The sequence below is a fragment of the Pipra filicauda genome, unplaced genomic scaffold (assembly GCF_003945595.2).
Source record: "Pipra filicauda isolate LSUMZ 115617 unplaced genomic scaffold, ASM394559v2 scaffold323_size1005334_pilon, whole genome shotgun sequence".
In the NCBI taxonomy this organism is placed as follows: Eukaryota; Metazoa; Chordata; class Aves; order Passeriformes; family Pipridae; genus Pipra; species Pipra filicauda.
This window is the reverse complement of record NW_024104447.1, coordinates 125254-144833: the sequence shown is the minus strand read 5'-3', so window position 1 is coordinate 144833 and position 19580 is coordinate 125254. Positions and strand designations below refer to the sequence as shown.

General features: G+C 44.9%; 1 protein-coding gene and 1 pseudogene across 5 annotated transcripts in view; one reads left to right on the top strand and one right to left on the bottom strand.

Annotated features, from left to right (window-relative positions):
- Positions 1 to 3764: 3764 nt before the first annotated feature.
- Positions 3765 to 18956, bottom strand: LOC113998121 (annotated as a pseudogene).
- The window catches only part of PRDM10 (PR/SET domain 10), a 43323-nt gene continuing 41564 nt past the window's right edge, over positions 17822 to 19580 (top strand). For 3 of the 5 annotated variants that reach the window (XM_027740512.2, XM_039383748.1, XM_039383747.1), the window contains exon 1: positions 18950 to 19136. The gene's annotated coding sequence lies outside the window, so the exon portion shown is untranslated. Of the gene's footprint in view, positions 18098 to 18949; positions 19137 to 19580 lie in introns of those variants that run through there. The other 2 variants (XM_027740517.2, XM_027740518.2) reach the window with 2 other exon arrangements.

Genomic DNA, 19580 nt, shown 5'->3' with positions numbered 1-19580 from the left:
GCGACTGCGGCCGCAGCGCCCCCGCGGGGCCCCGCCTCGCCACGCCCCGCCCCCGCGCCCCTGACAGCCACGCCAGCCAATCGCCGCGCAGCGCTGCGGAGAGACCCCGCCCACCGAGGTAAATGGCGTGGAGGCCCGCCCCGGCGCCGCTGGTAGCCAATAGGAGGAGGAGAGGAGAGGGCGGGGCCGCCCCGGCAGGAAATGGCGGCCGGGGCTGAGGGGAACCCTGAGGGGAAAGTTCGCGGGCTGCGACTGGGCCGCGTCACCGCCGGCACCCCGCCTTTGTCACCCCAGGCTGCCACAGACATTAACCCGAAAAGGCCGTGGGCTATATGGGGGTCTGTGGACTGAACACTGCCCAGCACTGCGGTGAGCGAGGGGGCTCTGGGGTAGGAAAAGCCAAGGGAGGCGTTTTCCTCATCTAGAAAGAAAACAACAAGGTTTCCCACTCAAAAAACCAGCTCTACATCCACTCCTGGTTCCTTAAAGCCCTTGACCCATGGTGGGAGCAGCAAGTTCCCAGCCCTTCTTGGTTCACAATAAAACTCGATACAGTTGTGCTTTTTTATACATATATCATCATGGCTGGGCTTCGCGAACGAAGATTTGGGAAGGCTCTAACCACATTTGTTACAGGCACGTTGGTGACTTATGAGGCCGATACGAGATAGACATATCCGATTGCAAAAGGCACAGTAGACAGACTCTTTAGATGGTATATTCTGCAGAACACGATTCTTTCTGCGTTGCCTTTTCTCCTTGAGAGTGATCCTGTGTGTGTTCTCAAAGGAGACAGCTGCGTTATAGATGGTGTTTCTCCAGGCCTCCCGATTTGAGGCCAGAGTAGACCAGTTATGGTGATCCATATGGCCAAGGCTGAGATGTATTCTTAAAATACAACTATTGAATAATAATCATCAATTTCTTCATCCTGCTGCCAACACTGGATACTCACCAGGTACTACCTGGAAGAGAAGACAACACACGTGCTGCCAACCTCTGTAAACACAGCAAAACATAAACTTTTATTAAACAACAGACACGTATTTAATTAAATATTTAATTAAACATCACATTCACCATCTCCAGTTTGTGCAGCCATGGGTGTGACACAGCCGTGCCTTTCCTTTCAACCAGAGCACGGCACCGGTTGCTTCCAATGCAGATGTTCTGCCACTGTTGGAGCCACTATTTAAAGACACATTTCTGGCTTAAAAACCAAGGGGATTTGTGCCAGATTTGCATTGAGGCTATTTGAATTTCACCACATTACTTATAAACAGAAATTTAAAATAAGCCTTTCAGGAACAAATCAGAGCTACCAACAGAAGCTGCTGATACCACAGTCCTTCCACGTTGGTGCAGAACAATTATTATCCCCTTTTTAGTACTTTATTTAGTTTTCCCAATAGAAATGTACATCAATCAGTTCAGGCATGACAAATACCCACACTGAAGATGCAACCGCTAAAAGATCTCACTGGTTTGAAGAACATGACACCTTGAAAAATCTGATGTAAACCAATATATTTTAGGGTTGTTTTTTTTAAGCACAAATAAACAGTGAACTCATAAGAATTAAGCTAGAAAAGCAGTATAATGGAATCACACAGTGGATTGGGTTGGAAAAGCTCATCTTGTTCCACCCCCCTGCCATGGGCAGGGATACCTTCCACCAGACCAGGATAGACTATCCTATAGATTCTATAGAATCTATGCCTTTTTGTATGAAGATATGTGAGGTTCTAATATAGGATGGAAAAAGACCATAGTACAAAATGTCACATAGTTATAAAACCTTTCCACTTGCAGCTTCCATGTTCTTTAATGTCTCTTCCAAGTGCTATTTTCTGAAATAGGAATATTGCCGAAATGTTGCAAATGGGGCAAATCTATGATAGATCAATAAGCCCAGTTTTAATTAAAACAGCTGACCAGTCCACTGGTCATTTATTATAGTCTCTTTCTCACACAATTTGAAAACTCTTATATCTCTTTTACTGCAGTCCTCTGGCATATTTAATTTCCTTTTCCACTTGGCCAAATTCAGTTGAAAAATTAAGTAACAAGTTGTTTTTGAAAACTGACACATTTAATGTAAATATTTTATTGTGTAAAATAAATACATGAGTAAATAACAAGACATTCTGAGTTAGGCTTTTCCCTTGTTTGAGAAAAGGAGGGATTTTTCTTCCTTCCCAGGTAAAAATGTACAAGTTCTTTATAAATCTTTGGATAGCAGCTTTCATTGGAGGTTGAATTTATATAGTATTTAAAGTGCTATATAAATTAATATACTTTTAATATTTACGTAGTGCTTGGTGAGTATTAATTCACGTTCACAACCCTGACTGAGACAGCCCTGATTCCAAGTGTTATCCTATAACACATTCCCCGTCATACAGAGATCAGTCCTCCCAGGACTAAAAGGCCCCAGAAAAAAAAAGGTTTAAGCCACCAGATCTTGTTCATTCCTTGGTGATGCAACTAAATTCATACAACTGCAGGAGGGGAGGGAGGGAGATGGAGATACAGCAAGATGCAAATGGCATTCCAGCAGCTGGGAAAAAATACCCAATGGCCTTCAGCATGGAAAGGCTTTAGAAAAGACTGTTTTCAGATGACTGCTGTCAACATGGGAGAAGGGGTTTATGCAGGTGTGCTGGCACTCTCAATGGTTGTGGTTAATTCAGTGTACAGATCTCTTCCAGGTGAGCACTGGTACTTGTCTGTTGCCTGTGACGACAGCACCAGTTTGAATCGATGCTGCAGCATTCCCTAGAACACCCTTCCTGCTGTTTACTTTCCAAGAATCCCATTTTACACGCTTGTTCCCAGGGCTCTTGGTGCCATCCCCAGGACATCAGTGCTAACAAAGCACTAGGAATCTCATCCTCACCTTTGGCTGCTACTGTTTATTCTGTAAGAAATTCTCAAGTGAACATCTCTGCCCGTTAGCACTTGCAAGACCATGAGTGTGTAAACAGAAAGAGCATATTTATGATTGCTAAAATGTGCTCTGAGAGGGTAATGTTAAACTCTAGATAAAAGGAGCAAACAGAAGTCATAGGGAAATGTATTTGGTATACCATTAAAGTCTCTGGGAGCAGCAACTTTAGCAAACTGATGAGATCCTGCCAGTACCTGGAGAACGAGTTCAGAGAAGTAAGAAAGTCTTCAAATAGTCTCACCATTCTCTTAAACTCCACAAAAAAAAAAAATCATAAAATCAATCTAGCCTGTGAATTGTAATATTATACAGCTCTTTTAATTAAAAATCTTCACTGAAGATTTAAATGGAAGATCCTATCATTTGCATTAGCTCTGTGTGCCAGTATGTGCAAGGAAGAGCTGGCAGAGGTAGGGTTCAGTCAGTCTGGGTTTTAGGAGGTAGAATGCAAACTAAAGTTAGAAAACTACTACAGCATGTGGTGGGATTTAGTAAAGAACTCCTTTTTACTTATTATTGGAGTATTGCAATCATACAATATTATTACTGCTGAACACAATTCAGCAATATAAGAAATACTAAACAGTGCTTCTAGAAAAAATACAGTGTACAACTTGCACAAATTATACACAATTAACTGCCCCAACTCTTGGAAAAAACCCTCTGCCTGTCACCAGGGCTGTGTGAGGGACACAAAGCAGTGCAAAACTGTTATTAGCCAACTAAAACGTGATCAACATCCAGCTATGTAAGTGCCTGTGGGAAATAATACTTCTCCAAATCCAGAAATAACATCAGAAGGTTGCCAACGTGCTCTGGAATTGGTCATCTATATTTGGCTGCAACATTTCTGTGTGGAAGTCCAGGGTTCCTGCAGTTTTGCAGCCCAGCCTTCCATCTGTGACTCAAAGGACAACACGCTGGGGACAAGACGTAGGAAGTTCAGCAGCAGCGAGATGGAGGCAACTGCAGGAGAAATTGGCTTTAAGATATACAGAGAGGAGGAAGATGTTCCATAGAAAGAGGGCAACAAAAAAGGCACAGAGAGCTTCCAGGCCTTGAGAGATAACACAAGGCAGACAGGAGCTTAGAAACAGAAAGGTGATTTCTATGGGAATACAGTGAAGTTTAGGAAACTGAAAGGCTGGAAAATAAATAAGAACAGATGCATTGCAAGTGGAGTCATACTATAAAAACAGCGATAAATAATAATTGCAGGAATAATTGCAGGTGTGAGGAGAAGCAGCACAGGAATCTGTGAAAAGGAAGTGACACAGTAAATCGTGGTGGACAACAAGCCTTTCTATTTCTGCTCAAAAACATCAAAAAGGCTTGGCAGGGAAGGGAGAAAATCTACCCTTCATTGTATCTATGAACCCTTAACTCTATGGCCATTTTCCCACTGCTCTGTTCCATGCCTGAAACAGTGCCATTAATTTGGCTTCCACACAGGTGGGCTGAGATGTTTCAAGTGGGTAGACGTGAAGAGCAGTTTGTGGTGTGTTCATCTCTAGCAGCACAATCCTTGTCTACACACTGCTAAGCAAACAATCCTGGCATAAATCCCCACTCTCCTGGAACTACAAACTTCAAAATAACCCTTCAGTTAGGTTTGGAGATATTACTGCTTTGCTGAAGCACCAGCATAGGAAAAAGGAGGCATTGCATTGGAAAATGAAAAATACAGTAATCCAGGATGCTTAAAGCCAGCACAACAAGAGCACGGCTGCTAAAGGAAGCTGCTGCTCCTTCAACACCCTGCACATGAATCTCAGCATCCAGAAAATGTGCCAAACTCTATGATTTCCTCACATTTCTAGATGGAGGGCAAAACCAGTGATCATGGTGAATTTAACTGTTTTTCTGAAGACTACCCAAGGCAAAAGCAGTGTCTGAGAGACATAAGGAATCCATTTTGGGATAGAGTTGCACATCTGTAGGATTCACTATCCAGGAAATGAAATTACCTGTGATATATAATTCAATAGAGTAATGAGCCTACACTCAGACTGAGGATCCCAAATGCAGAAATAGCAGAGCCTAACCTCCTTTTTAGCTAATACACAAACTGGGAATTTATGCTGCTCATTATCTCTCTCCAGATGGATCTGAGGCTTTGGGCACTGGCAGGATCTCAAGGCAGAGCAAAGCCTGATGCTTCTCCAAGGAGCTGAACACAAACACTGACCCTGACACAGGGAACTCAAAAAACTGAGGGTCAAAAGGTCTACAAATAAAGGCACAGTGAAGACACTGGGGGCAGAGAGGAAGGAGAGGCTGCATTGCAGAAAATATGTAGTAAACTCTCACCCTCTTGCATTGTAATATCTTCCTGCAATGGCATCCTGTCTTCTTTATTTCTTCTAGTCCACCTGTGAAGACGAAGTGACATTTAATCTCTGAAGATTGCAGGATCAGTCGTTCATGTATCAAGGCAACCAAACCACTCCAGGTTAAATAAGCTGAGCACCACAGTCGTGGTAGGAAAGCCATCTGAAAACTTAAAGAGAAAAAAAGAGTCCCACAATTAAAAAGAATCCACCACCAACTGAGCATATTTTCCACAGATATTGGCTCATTATGGTGCTGAGATTCCTTTTGTTGTCCTTGGATGTTCCTTCCCTCTCCCCTCATCTGCTTGCCTGTCTCAGTCTCATTTCATCAGTGTGAAAGGTGGTTCATTTTATAGAGGTCTTCTATGAAAGATGAAAATTCAAATATGTTATAATTAGCTGCAGTTCCACATAAGTCAGTATTATTGCAGCTTTTATATTAGATCTTAATTTGTCCCACAAAGGTGTGTGTCAAATATTACAGCAGAATGATTAATGACATCAGACATACTGGAAGGATTAAGCGTTGATGCAGGAGAGTTGCTCAAGAGGAACAATTTTAACTTCTTTTCACTCATAATTTATTTTTGTCCTCTACTGTAAAAGAAACCTGAAATGGAAAATAAAAATGGCTTGTGTTACTGGCAAGCAAAAGAAGAGATCTGATTCATGATTGAACTCTTCATTTAGTATTCATTGGTAGATTAAAAGCCAAATCATCTTAACAAATGGCACAGCAACGAAAAACATGGAATATAAAAACCTCAAGACTTCTGCTGAATAAACGTGGAATCATTTGCAGTAGCTTTGAAGATAAGTGCAATTCAACAGTAAAAAAATCTACCCCTCCCTCCACAATCAGGTCTGATTCAGTGCCTGCTCCATCAGGCATCATGGAGTAACCTGTGCTAACAAGCTCTTTCATGGCACACCAAAGTCACCTTTTATTTCTCCCCATCAGTTGTTTGAGTAGTTACTCAGTTTGCAACCAACAGGGTGTGTGAGGAAGGAACTGATGACACAGGAACAGGCAACAAGGAATTTAAAATGTCTAGGAGACACATCATGCCTGTTGATGCAAATTACTGGGAACTGTAGATTTCCATCAGCTGCACGATACCTTTAAGTGCTTATTTTTCTGGTCCACTTAGAAACAAAATAACTCCAAAAATCCCCTCCTTACTCACTTTAATCCAGTATCAGCACAGAAAGCTGCAGTTTGCATCATTCTATTTAAACAAATATTAAGACATTTCCTGTTACAATCACCCTTAGGAGCCTCACAGCTCCCAACCACCCAGTCATTCTTCTTATTTCAACACAGGAATATTTACTTTAGGTGCTGGAAATGCACACCCTGGAGACACAGGAGTTGTGCTCCAGGAGCCACAGGGACCTGCAGCTTTGCCCTCCAGCACTGTCACCTTTGGGAAGCAACCGAGGGGCCTTGTCTAATCAGCAGCCTGGTCCTCAACTGAGAGTTAGGGGAGGGGAAAAATATAAAAATAAAAATCAGTGGGATACTCAAATTTACAGTCACAGGAACTCATACCTCTAAACTCACTCTACAAGTTTTTTATTCCAATGCCCCAAACACAAACAGGGCTCTCCATAAACTCATTCAAGAGAGAGGCTTCGTATTGTGCTACAGGGTTTTTATAACCTTTGAAACAGAGTTCTTTTAAGGGGCCACAAGAAAATGAGACGTAGCAGTGCCTTGGCAGTTTTAAACTCCTACAGCAGCAAGAAGTTGGGATAGAGGTTCTGTGGTTATAAGAAATAGAGAAATATATGTATTTGAAGTCAGTGTCAGGTGAATAAAGGCAAAGAGCAGAACACAGCTGAAAGGAACTGGGCCATGTGAGGAGAAGATGAATCCCAGTGTCTCCAAGGGAAGGAGTAGGCTGCCTACAACTTCCACCCCAGACCTATGGCCCGAGGCGGAGCACAGCCCCCTCAGTTCTTCTCCTCAATCACATTTTCTCAGAAGATGAGTCAGCTCCTGAGAGATCTTTAAAAAAAAAAAAAAAATCCCCATCCTGTAACTTTCCAACAGTCTTTTCTCATGTCTTGCAAAAGGCTGAATTCAAAGTTGCTCCCTTTATTTTACAACTTTACTTTACTGTGATTTTCCCTCACACACAGGAAGAGAGAACAGCCTGTGCTCTCCCCTCCCAGCTCACTAAGGCTTGAAGATTCCTTTTCCCCCACATTAAAGACAGTTTGCCCTACAATAACGAAAAACACCATTTTGCAGGAGAGCTTCACAATGATATCAGCATATTCAGCATTTTCTGAAGCAAATTACAAGGATTCCTCCAAGTCTAGGCTTTTCCTTGTCCTAGTCACTTGGTTGACTCCCCAAGGTCTCCACCAAGATGCAGCTCATTGGTTAAGTTACATAAAAGGAGCCTTAAGTAGAGCACTCTATTGAGGTTTGAGTTTTCCCTTTAAAATGCAAATGGTTGGTAGTTAATTCCCTTTTGGGATTTAAGAGCTGAATTTAAAATGGGAAATGATGATACAAAAATATACTTCAGAAAGCATTGCAGTGTGAGTAATGAAACCTTCGCCACATGAATGCAGATCCTTGGGGTCAGCAGACATCTTCATTTATCTGCATTTTAATAGTTTACCTCAAAACTGCTTTTGGCTAAGTTTTTCCTCAACATATTACCTGGTGCAGTCTCAGTGGACTACAGAGAAGGCAAAATTTGACTGCATTTTCTGTTTTTTTTTAAAATCTCCTAGATCAGCACATTTAAATACATCAATATTCCATTGTGTATGATAAATATCTCCCTCTTGTCTCTTCAAAAGTCTAATGAGACCTTTTCCATACTTCCTGAAAATACAGCTGGACCACAGACCCATTTGCCAGCTCCTTTTTTTGATGGGGAAGGCTAAAAAGCAATCCAAAAGAAGTGTCTACTTAGCAAAGATGTTAAATCAATATTCTCTTCCCAACTGCCAAAGGAATGTCTTCCATCTCCCTTTCTTTTTCATAATTACGAGTTTACTTCTAAGGGGGGGAATAAGCATGTATAATTATGTCCTTAGCTCAATTTGTGCTTAAACACATGCATAGACACACAGACACACCCTGCAACCTTAGAGGGAACTGTGGGATGCAAGTGCTCTAATCTGCATTTAAAATTCAGAGTGCTCCACTCCATGCACGATCAGGCCTTAAGTAACTCAACTGGATTCCTTCTATTTGTTCTGTCTTCTGGAAAATATATCTTTACATAACCCTTCAAAAGAATCATTTCTATGCACACGGACACTGGCACAAACACATACACCAGTTTTCATAAACCTTATCCCAGCAAAGGATGGAACTGTGCTGGCATGAGAGGAAAACTACAGTTCACAACAGGGAACTGCAAAGTTCCTGGCCTGTGTTTAGAAGGGCCTAAACCTGGGTCTGGATGAAAAACTAGAAATTATTTGTATTTGGTGCACTTCCTTTAGCACGTGGGTGCAGAGCTGGAGCTGTGGCCAGAGGGTGAAATGAGAGCAGCCCTGAGCCAGGTGTCCCCCCTGGCCAACACCACGTGCTGATCCAGCATCATCTGGATCATCCAGCATGAGCACAGGGTAGATCCCTTGGCAGTGTCAGTAATTAAATACCTGCACCACCTCAAAACCTAAAAAACAAGGACTTAACACAAGTCTTATTTCAAGCTTTCCCTCCACCTATACAAGAATATATCAAATAGTCAAATTTTTCCTTTTTGCCCTTCTTTGGTTTCCGTGTTTTTCTGCACATTGCAAACTGGCCAAGTTCTCCAGGCTCTGTTCTCTCTTCTTTTTTTTTCTTACAGGCTGACTTCAATCAAACCCTAGATCTGAAACTCCCCACACAACCAACAAAGAGCGTATTTCAGAACGTTAAATTTGAGAAGTCACAATAAGAGCTGTGCAATGATACTGTGATATCACTCCCAGAGCACTGTTATTCCATTGTGAATGAAAACAGCATCTGGCATAGGGCAGGAAATCAGTTAGCAAAGGAGTATCCAAGAAGTACAGCAATGAAAAATAAGATTTAAATGAGTTTATGGCTATGTAAGTTGTTCTATTTGCTGGGAAGATGTTTCTTTAAAATCAGAGAAGGAAAAATATTGCACTTGTTAAGTCTTTTTTCCACCTTTAACTCCAGTATTTGCTAATAGCTTTTCAACAATTGCATAATTCACTATTGAGCATTTCATGGTGAGAGAAGCCAGCAGTCTGTACAGCACAGGGCTCTTTCATTCCTTTTTATTTCCTATTTCTGTTATCAACCAACATGTCAGCTGTGAAAGAAAACCTGGTGAAAGACTGTGAAAAGAGATAAACTCCCAGCAGGTGTCACAGAAATACTGGATTGGCTTTTAGTCTTAATTATACCTTCAGTGTGGTTTCCTGTGTTGCAGTTGCTCTATACTAAACAAAAGACTATTATTTTAACATTTTTTTTCTACAGTTTCTGCAATCACTATAAAGAGAAAGTGAACAGGTGAAAATAAAACTAGGTAAGAGATGGAAAAAGGGCAAACAGGCATTATCAGCATGTGTCCTGGAAGTTCTGCAGGAAATTAATGAGGAAATGGAAGAGAAGGGGTGCTGGAATGTGGAATTCAGTATAAAGATGAACACAGAAGATCACAGAGTGGCTTGGGTTGGAAGAGATCTCAAAGATCATCTCACTCCACCCCCTGCCATGGGCAGGGACACCTCCCACTAGCCCAGGTTGCTCCAGGCCTCATCCACCTGGCCTTGGACACTTCCAGGGATGGGGCAGCCACAGCTTCTCTGGGCATTTACAGCCTTTTGCAGGTGAGGAGAACCATGATGATGTGAAGCTGCTCAGCCAACTTTTAGGCTATTTTTGGGTGAAACAGAACTCACCAGGGAGATGAATTCAGCCTTATCAAGCTCATCTGAGGAGTGAAAAATGACCTTGTCATCTTAGGCCTATTCCTGGCCTTTGCCTTCCTAAACACCTCAGCAACTATAAGAATAACTTTCAAGAGAATCTTACCACAGTGGTGAAAAGGTATTTCAGTGTAAAAAGTGGCTACTGAGGGGCTGGGCCTGCAGCTGGCAAATCTCTTAATCAGAATTATTCAAAATTGACTTTAAGAAATGCCCTTGTTATTACTGTGCTCCTCTATTATTCAGGAAAATTCACCGAGCAGCAAATTTTTGAGTATTTTGAAAATCAGGGGTCAAAATCTGGGATGCTTTGATAAAACTGAAGAGCCCAGATCCAACCTGAGCTCCCACTGGAGCGTATTGGCTTTAAAGACAGTCTTCCCAAGCAAAGGGAGTGTAGAGCCCTGGGAAATACCAATTCTACTCTATCAGCAAAACCCTTGAAACAAATCTCCAGAGGGATCCCTGCAAAAGGAAGGCAGAAAACCTGCCATGATGCAGGAGACAGGAACACTCAGTTGGAACTGCAGCAAACCCTTTATTGTGAGCTGTAACCTCATGCTCAGGCAAGCAAACCCAGAATTTTTCCACTGTGTGCAGGCTGGGGTTACAGGAGTTCAAAGCAACAGTTGAACAATTCCATAATAACAGAAATGCAAAGTGGTGGCATAACTTTACCGTGTAAATCCACTGCTTTGAAGAAACCACCTTTGTTTTGGGTCAGGCTGGCCAGGTGCCTGGGCACACCTGGAATATAGAACGTTTGGGTGCACCTGGATAACATCACATGAGCTGTAACAATGAGGATTATTTCCTGCATGAAAAAAAAAGAAAGAAAAAAAATGAGACTAGCTTGAAATAATTGGATTAAGTTCTGTTCACTGAAAGGTTTGGGGGAAGCAGACATGGTTTTTCATCACAGCCTCCGGGATCCACATCCTTCCTCTGGTGCCGTTTGCCTGAAGCACAGCAGAGAGTCTGCCAGAATTCCCTGCTCTGGGCAGCTCTTTTCCCCTGAGCAGCACATTTTTCTGTTTTTCCTGTGTGTGTGGCAGCAGGAGTTTCTCATCTGGAGCCATCTCTGCACCAGGGCAGAATCTGTGGCTCCACTCAATGGCTGTGCGAGGGGACATCCTTGGGGGTTGTCAGCTGCACAGATAAGGCAGCACCAACTCCCTGGCAAATCCTGGCACTTGCTCCATTTGATTCCTTCTCTTCTCCTCAAATACTTGTTTTCCAAGGCATTCAGGTATCTGTCTCCAGCGTGGGTGGAATACACTTACCTTCCAACTCAGTTAAGTTTGAAAACATTCCCTTCCCTTAAACTAATCATCCCCTGAAGCAAACACTTCTTTTCTACCCAGACAACTCCCTCCTGGAAGGACACATCCAACTGCAAAAATATTTTGAATGCAATCCAAAATGACATCTAACTCAATCCAGCCCCAGTGCCTGCTCACCCAGGAGACCCCAGACCCCGAGGTGGTGGCAGCAGTGCAACACCACCCACCTGGCAAATGGTGGTTTTCTTCCACTTAAACTCCAAATCCCAGAATGCTGTGGAAAAATTTCGCCCGTGGTTTTCTTTTTAAAAATCGAACTTTCAACATGCTATGATAAAAAATTAAGGGAAGACTTGAAAACACAGTAAATAAAGGTTTAAAATTAAGAAAAAAATAAAGAATGCAACTATAATTCTACTTTTTTTTAAGTCTTTTTTTGTACCAGTCCTATAAGCCATTCATAAATAGGGTAGCAATACAAATACTAAACTTAAGACAAACTCAAATTGTAAGTTTACAGAGAAAGCAAAGCAAAACAACTTTGACAAGAACCCAAGGCTGCAAGCAAAGCTCTCCCTGCAGCACTTGGGAGCACTGCAGGACATGCCAGAGCCCTGGGACCACTAATAAATCCTGAGCAGCTTCACCTGGGCTCTCCAGCCACAGGCCCAGGAGTCCTATTTAAGCCCAGCTCAGGGGCCTCATGCCTTGTCTGAGCAATACTAGTGGAGTGCTTGATTTCAGCCTGGGGTCGGTTCTAACTGGTTACAGCCCTTGACTTTGTCCTGTTGCTCTGGTATTGGAAAGTTACTGTTGGATTTTGTCTAATTTTTATCACTAAATTGTAGACTGATGCTAGTTCTGACCTCAGCCCTGCCTCATTCTCTTGAACTTGCCTCAGAACCTGGATTTCTGAACGGCCCTGCTGCCATCTCCAGATGAGTCTTAGTCATCTCCTTTAGGTACTGAAGGATGAGACTGTGACTGGTGAATATTTCCACGAGCTTAGAGATGCAGGTTTTTGGGTAAGAGCTGAAGACATCCCAGGGGACATTTTTTACACTTAAAAATTTGTAAGAGCTTCTAAAACTGCATCACCTAAAATGAAATGTTCTCTGTAAAAGCCCTGTTGTCCGTGCGGAGCAGAGGAGCTGGTCAGACAGCTGAGAATGAGGAATTTTTGGACGGGAGAAGATGAAAGAAATGCGGTTTGTTTCTGACAAAACAAACTTGACGGGAGGATGTACCTGTCTATGAACACATCAGGAGAGTAAACACTGGGGCAAGGATAGAGACCCTCTTTAAACTGCATGCAAATGTTGGCACAAGAACAAGGAAGTAGAATAAGCTTTGGAAAAAACCCAACCTTGTCTTCAGTGATGTTTTTAGTCTCTTGTTCAAGGCTGCAAGAATAAAAGCCTCAGTTTCTCTCAAGAGAAATCCTGCTCAGGTTATTCACTGTGGTGTCTGTGATGGAGAGGAGGTGGTGGCTTGGAAACTCCTTTGCCGACTCCTCCATCCATGAGGAGGTCAGACTTCTAATTTCTAACCCCTGGGGAAGGAGGAAGACTGAGCATCTGACAGATAAGTATTTTTATCCCTATACATACTGAAAAAGGATACGGAGTTTTCCCAGCTAGGCAACTTACTTTTGGCTGCTCTATAAAAAGGCAAGATAAACAGAGTATGGGGTTGGTACATGTACTAAATTACATCATAAAGTAGGATTTTTTTCTTTTAAAGAAAACATGGTAGATGTTTAGACAGCAGCCACAAGTTATCACTGAACTTGTTTCTACGTTGCTTCCTTTATTTATCTACCAAATTCAGAAGCAGGAGGACTATCTCTGAAGATCCCTTCTTTCCCAACAAAGGCAGGGTAAGGCTGATTCTGTCATATAATCATCACCTTTTTTTTAAAAAAATGCAACTGAAGGGATACGTTTCAAGTTCTTTCCCAGTGCTGGAGACAGGAAAACCTTCTAGAAAAATCAAAAATACTTTTAAATCCTGTAAATTTTAAAGCCAGCCTGTTGAATTTTAAGCCAGTTTCCTGGCTTAATTTTGTGCCTCTTTATATTTCCCATTAAATATTAAGAGGTAAATGCTACTTGGGTGGGTACAGATCAGGCAAAGAGCGAATAGTGAATGTATGGGATGAAATGCCTTAGCTAATGGTATGTTTTTCATTCAAAATAAAATCTTTACACTGATTTTTCTCTTTTTAAAGATATCAATATAATGTAATACAGGAGTAATTTTAGTAGAGAATATCCAACCTTTATATAAGTTTCTGGCAAACTCTGAAATATCTGAGTTGCCTGAGTCATTCCAGCCTATTTAATGGAGAGGAAACCCAAACAGGCTCTGCGTTTATTTTGCAGTTAATTTCCTATTAACGGCAGTTCTACACAACCAGAGCTGGGCAGTGGATTCTCTTGAACTCAAGAGGGAAATCCCCTTTCCAGCCTCAGCAGCTCCCTGTGATGCCATGTAAAACCTCAAGAATTTCCAAAAGAATTTATTCCTGGGTATAGCAGTTCAAATAAATCCACCCTGGATTTTGTGCCAAACCAACCATTATAGCTAATCTTGCAGAATAATTATATCTGGACAATCATATTCAACACTACAAGAGGTTTGTGGGGAAGTTACAAAATAAAATTAAAAGTTCCCATGTTGTCCCTAGCTTCAGTATGTCACTGTGCCACCTCAGATACCCAAACTATAGCAGCATAATTTAAATATGTGGGACAAGGACTATAGGGATTCCTTTAGAGTGGTGCTGGAAGGGTTTTAAGGCTGATGGTGGTTGAGGTCCTTTCCCAGAGAAATGTGTGCACTAAATCACCAGGAATCCCAATGAAGAGAAGCTGACCTGGATTTGAAGTTGAACTACATCTGTCCAGTGAGATTTCTGGGAAGTGCTTCAAGAAATAACAAGTCTGGCAATGCAGAGGAGAACTGGGCTGCACCGGAATTCTGAACTGGGTTGATTGGGACCACAACCTGCTGCCTGTAGAAGGGCTGGGGCTGCACGGGAGCAGCTAGGACAAGAAGGAAAAAATCTCGTTCTCATCCAGCAGAAGCTTGCGAAGAGGCAGTTTTTACATCCAAACCTGTGAAATGCTCAACTCCTGGTTGATTTTTATCTTCCCTAAACACTGAGATTTCGAGGCCCCATCATGAGCAGCAGCAGCCTCCATAAATATTGTTAGAATGGAGTCAAAGAGATATTGGAGTGTGAGTGGCAAAGTATTTTCCCTGCAGGCATTTTGGCAGCCAGAACTCACTTTTCCCATCCCTACACCCCAACAGGGCTTTGCTAAATAGATTTTCAGTGAACTGAAAAGCTCTCTTTTCCTGAAAGTTGCTGCATCTTTTACCCAGTGAAGATTAAGGGGGGTGATGAGAGTTGTTTCCTGGCTTATTTCTGTGTTGCTTTATATTTATTAATAAACATTGCGGGATGTGACTACAGATCAGACACAGAGAGCTGATAGTGAATGTGTGGGATGAGATGGTATGCTTTTCATTTAAAATAAAATCACTTAAAATGTTGATCATTAGGTGTTAAAACACTGACCCCAAACTTCCCTTAGTCAAACCTTGTCTTGCAGTTAAAGGGATTAATTCAGCATGTTAAAAAACAAAACACTAATTTTTTAGGGGCAAAATGATCCTGAGAACCAAACTAAGATAACTTTGCTGTATTTGCATGTGTTTTACATGAGGACACTTCAATTAAATTTATTGTGGCTTGCTCTAAACTAGTGAAATCACATCATTCCCTTAATGTTTTGTATTCTCTGTGCAGGATGAAAAGTAATTCCATTTCAGTTGCATTATAATTTAGCAGGTTTTAACAGACACAGGGAGAGAGCTGAAGTTTTTCCATCTCCTAGATTGGGGTTTTAAATCACAGCCAGCTGCTGACTCGCACAAGGGGAGGGAGGTGGGTGCCACAATCCATAGCCCAATTCTGTGTGCAGTTTAATTTGGGAATCTGGGCCTAAGTACCTACTTGTCATGCACAGATGGAGGCTGGGAGGTCACCAGTGCCAGCGAGGCAGTGGCTGCTTCTATAACTCAAGTGAATTTAGAGCACTTGAGCATTTTTCTTTGTCATGTTTTAATCTACGTGCTCCTTAAAATGAGATTATGTCATGGAGAAAAATCCAATAACCCCGACAAAACCTGAAACAAAGGGGGATAGATGGGACAAGAAAAATATTTCTAGGGGGTTTAGGGAGTTTAGGGTTTAGAGCTTTAGGGAGTGTGGTCAAGGTGTGGGAGGCTTGTTTTTAAGGCAGAGACTTGAGAGTGGTTTTAGTGGGTGAAAGGAAAGGGTGAGGAGGTCCAAGTGAAAGAGGGCAAATTGATATTAATGAATAAATTAAATGGGGTGGGGTTGCAATGTACTTTTCTATACAGAATGAGGGAGAAAACAGTCAGTGGGAAACAGTGGAAAATGAGCCTTGGAGTGGCCAGAGGGGAGAGACAGAACAGGCAGGATGGGAGGAGGTGCTGAAGCACCAAATGAGGTGGTGCAGGGATGGAGATGTGGATCTGCTGAGCCAGGAGATGAGGGAGAGAAGGAGAATTTGGTGGCGGGTCCCAGCACTGCTCCAGACCAGGGGTGGTTTCATGTATTTCATGAAGATTAGAAATAAATAAATAAACCTCCTGTGAGGGCTCCTCTCTCTGCCAGCAAAGAAAACAAAGCCTGTGCTGGAGCACCAGCAACAACACGTGGAACATGGGAATTACAATGGGCATTACATCAGAGCCCAGAGACTGCAGGGGATGAATCAGAGCAGCATCTGCAGCCACTGGAAACTTGCACTGATTTGGCTCAGAGGGGAAAACAACCCGTGGGATAGCATTCAATATGAGCCAGCAAATCTTCAAAATGTTAGGGAGGCTCTTGGAAATCCCAAATAAAAATATAACACTGAAAACACTGACTTGTTAAAAAAGTAATACATGTACCTGTTAAGACTTACGAGAAATAAAGCAGTTTTGTTTGGCCTTATGTATTACTATTAGCTCTCCTAATGTTTCAATGTGGTAAAATGAAATCAAAACTGATTTTATAGGACAGAGGAATAAATCGACTCCATAACTGCCATAATTCAAATTAAGACAACTGCCCAGAGGCATAAAAAGGTATTGTGAAAGGGGAAAAAGACCCCGAAAGCTTCTAAATTAAGCTAATTCTGCTCATTTCAGGTTTGAAACCTGTATCTAACATTTTAAGGTCAATTTCCTAAGCGCAGGTTAGAAAATTTGCATCTCTGGGGGGTTTCCTTTAAATTTTGATTGCTCATGGAAGGGCTGGGTCAGTACAACAGGGGATGATTTCAATATGCACCTGCAGCTCTTAATTTAAAATACTAGTCCAGGCTTTAAAAAGACAGACCTAATGGAAAATTAGACTTAATTGCACCAAGATCAGACTTTCTTGCTGTTCTCCCAGGGCAGAGAATGAGCAGAACCAGTTCTGTAAAAGCAGTGACTCATTTCTAACCCAAATTTCCCCTTTCCGTGCTCCTGGGTTTGGGTCAGTTGCCCGCAATAGGCCATTGCAGGATCTGTGGCTGTCCACGCTGCAGAGAACAGTGGTTTTGTGCACACAAAGTTCATGGAGCCATTTGGAATAAACTTAAAAGGTCCTAAACACAGAGATTGTCTTGTTTAAGAAATATCTACTCAGCTACCAGATCAAAAAGCTTCCCAAGTGTGTGAAAAAATTTAAGTTATAGCACCAGTTAGGGCCCTGTGAGGCAGAAGAAGCCCTTTTTGGGGGCATTTCCTCATCCTCGACAAATATTAATAGCTCGTGCCTCAGCTTTTAAGTGAAATTCTGGTGAAACCTGCTGGCTTTGACACTATTTTAGGTAATTGTAGTACCAGGGGCTGTCAGATGGGTGTGGAGCATCACGGCCTGGAGCCCAGGAGAGCTGTGGGGGGGTCGCCTCATTATCCAGAGGGGAGAGGGGATGGACGTCCTGTCCTGGAAAATTTGGGAATGGGGAGTGGGTTGTGGGGGAATCGCCACTCGGCCCTCCCCGCCGCCAGGGGGCGCCCCGCGCTGCCCCGCCCCGCCAGCAGGGGGCGCTGCCCGCGGCCCCCACATCGCCTCCCACAGCAGGGGGCGGAGCACCGCGATGAAAGGCGCGTCCTGATTGGCGGAGATATCTCCGGCGGGGATGAGAGCGACGCCGTGATTGGCCGCGCGCAGCCGCAGGGGGGAGCGAAAGCGCGGGCCGGGGTCCCCCCCGTCCCGTCCCCTCCCCGCGGGCCCCGGTCCTCCAGTCCCCTGTACCTGTACCTGTACCCCCACCCCCAGCCCCCTGACCTGGGTACTCCGAGCCCTCCCTGGAGCAGTTTTGTGCCCCATCGTGGCGGGCGGAGACGCTTCAGCCAATCAGCGCGCGGCGCCACGGCCTGTTGCCAGGCAGATTATGCTAATGAGGCCCGGGCGGCCGCCCCCCCCTCCCGCTCTGCAGCTACCATTGTGAGGTGAGGACAGGTGGGGGGGTTCGGGGCCGCCGCGCGGCCGGCGGCGGTGGCCGGGGCACGGCGCCCGCACGGGACCCCCTCAGGTAACGCGATGGGACGGTCCGGGAGGGCAGCGCGGCCCGGGGACGCCGCGGGGACTCGCCGGGGGTTTTGGACTTGTTGTTTTAGTCGCACCCAAGATGGCGCCCAGAGCTGGCGGTGCGGGGCCGGGATAAACCGTTGGCTCCCGCCAGTGGGGGGGGGGAGCACGGCGCACTCATTCCCCTTCCCCCCCCCCCGCGGGAGAGGTACAGTCCGCTCTCCCCCCTCGCCTCGTCCCAGCCGGGATCCCCCACCCGCCCCGGGCGCGAAGAGAAGGGGCTGCCCCCACCCCTGCTCCCCCCCTCCCTGCGTGGTACAGTCCGGACCCCGGCACCTCAGCAGCGGGGGGGGGCTGCCGCAGCCATCTTTTTGCCCCCCCCGGCACTGCGGGGGTCTCATTCCTCCACCACTGCTCTGGGCCGCTCGCCCTGCGGTTAGCACGGCTCCCCTGCCCTGCGCTGCCGGCCCGTGCCCCCCGCGCTGCCCGTGCTCTGGCCAGCGGCCCGCGTCCCCCCCGGGCCCGCAGTGGTCGGGGCCGGCTGACCGCCGGGCGCCCTCCCGGGGGGCCGATGGCGCGGGGCTCTCAGGCGGGGCCGGGGGGGCGGCGGAGAGCGGGCGGTCTGGCGGGAGGGGAGGGGGGGGGGGGCACGCGCGCCTGCTGATTGGCCGCTGGCCTCGCGCCCCTGCCTCCTATTGGCCTATTTGGGGGAGGGGGCGTCGCACCCCGTCTTCGGATTGGCTGTGTGAGGCGGTGGGGGGCCGCGTAGGTTATATAAGGGGGTGCAGGTGGGGGAGGCGAGGCTGGCAGTCCGCACTCTGAGGGGCCGTGGGGGCTTGCCCGTCGTGGCGTCCCGACTTCATGGGGTCCTGCCCCAGGGGGTTGTCAGGGGACCCTCTGGGCACCGGTGTGGACCCAGCAGGGAAAGGCTCCCAGCTGGGCAGCCCTGAGGCTTGGTGTGGAGGGAAGGCAGCCCCTTCCCCACTGCCCTGAGGTGGTTCTGTCCATGAGGGTCCCACTGTGAGCAAGAGCAGCTGCTGCAGGTGGGAGCTGTGGGTTCACTGCTCTCCTGGTGCTGGTCTTGGTGCCACCGTGGTTGTCTTTGCCAAAACCCCTGTTCTTGTGGTCTGCGATGTGGTTATAGAACGTAGCTTTTTGTGCATCTTTTGCTCCCCGCATTTTGGTGGTGGCTTGTCCTGTTCCTTCTCCTGAAACTCCACGGTTCCATTAAAAATTTGTGGGAGCTTGTTAAATGATTAAGTTGGAATGGAAAAATGAGGTTCTGGTGCTGTGCCTTTCAGAATTACTCATCCTAAAGAGAAAACTCACCTTTATAGGGTTATTTCACTGTACAAGATCTTCCAAGCTATGTGTGGTCACCTCTTGTTCACTGTTCGTTTCAAAACCTCCGGAGGACTCTTGCAGGGGCCCTAAATCAGAATTTAAACCTAGTTTAAGATAGTGACCTCCATAGCCTTGACAAATGA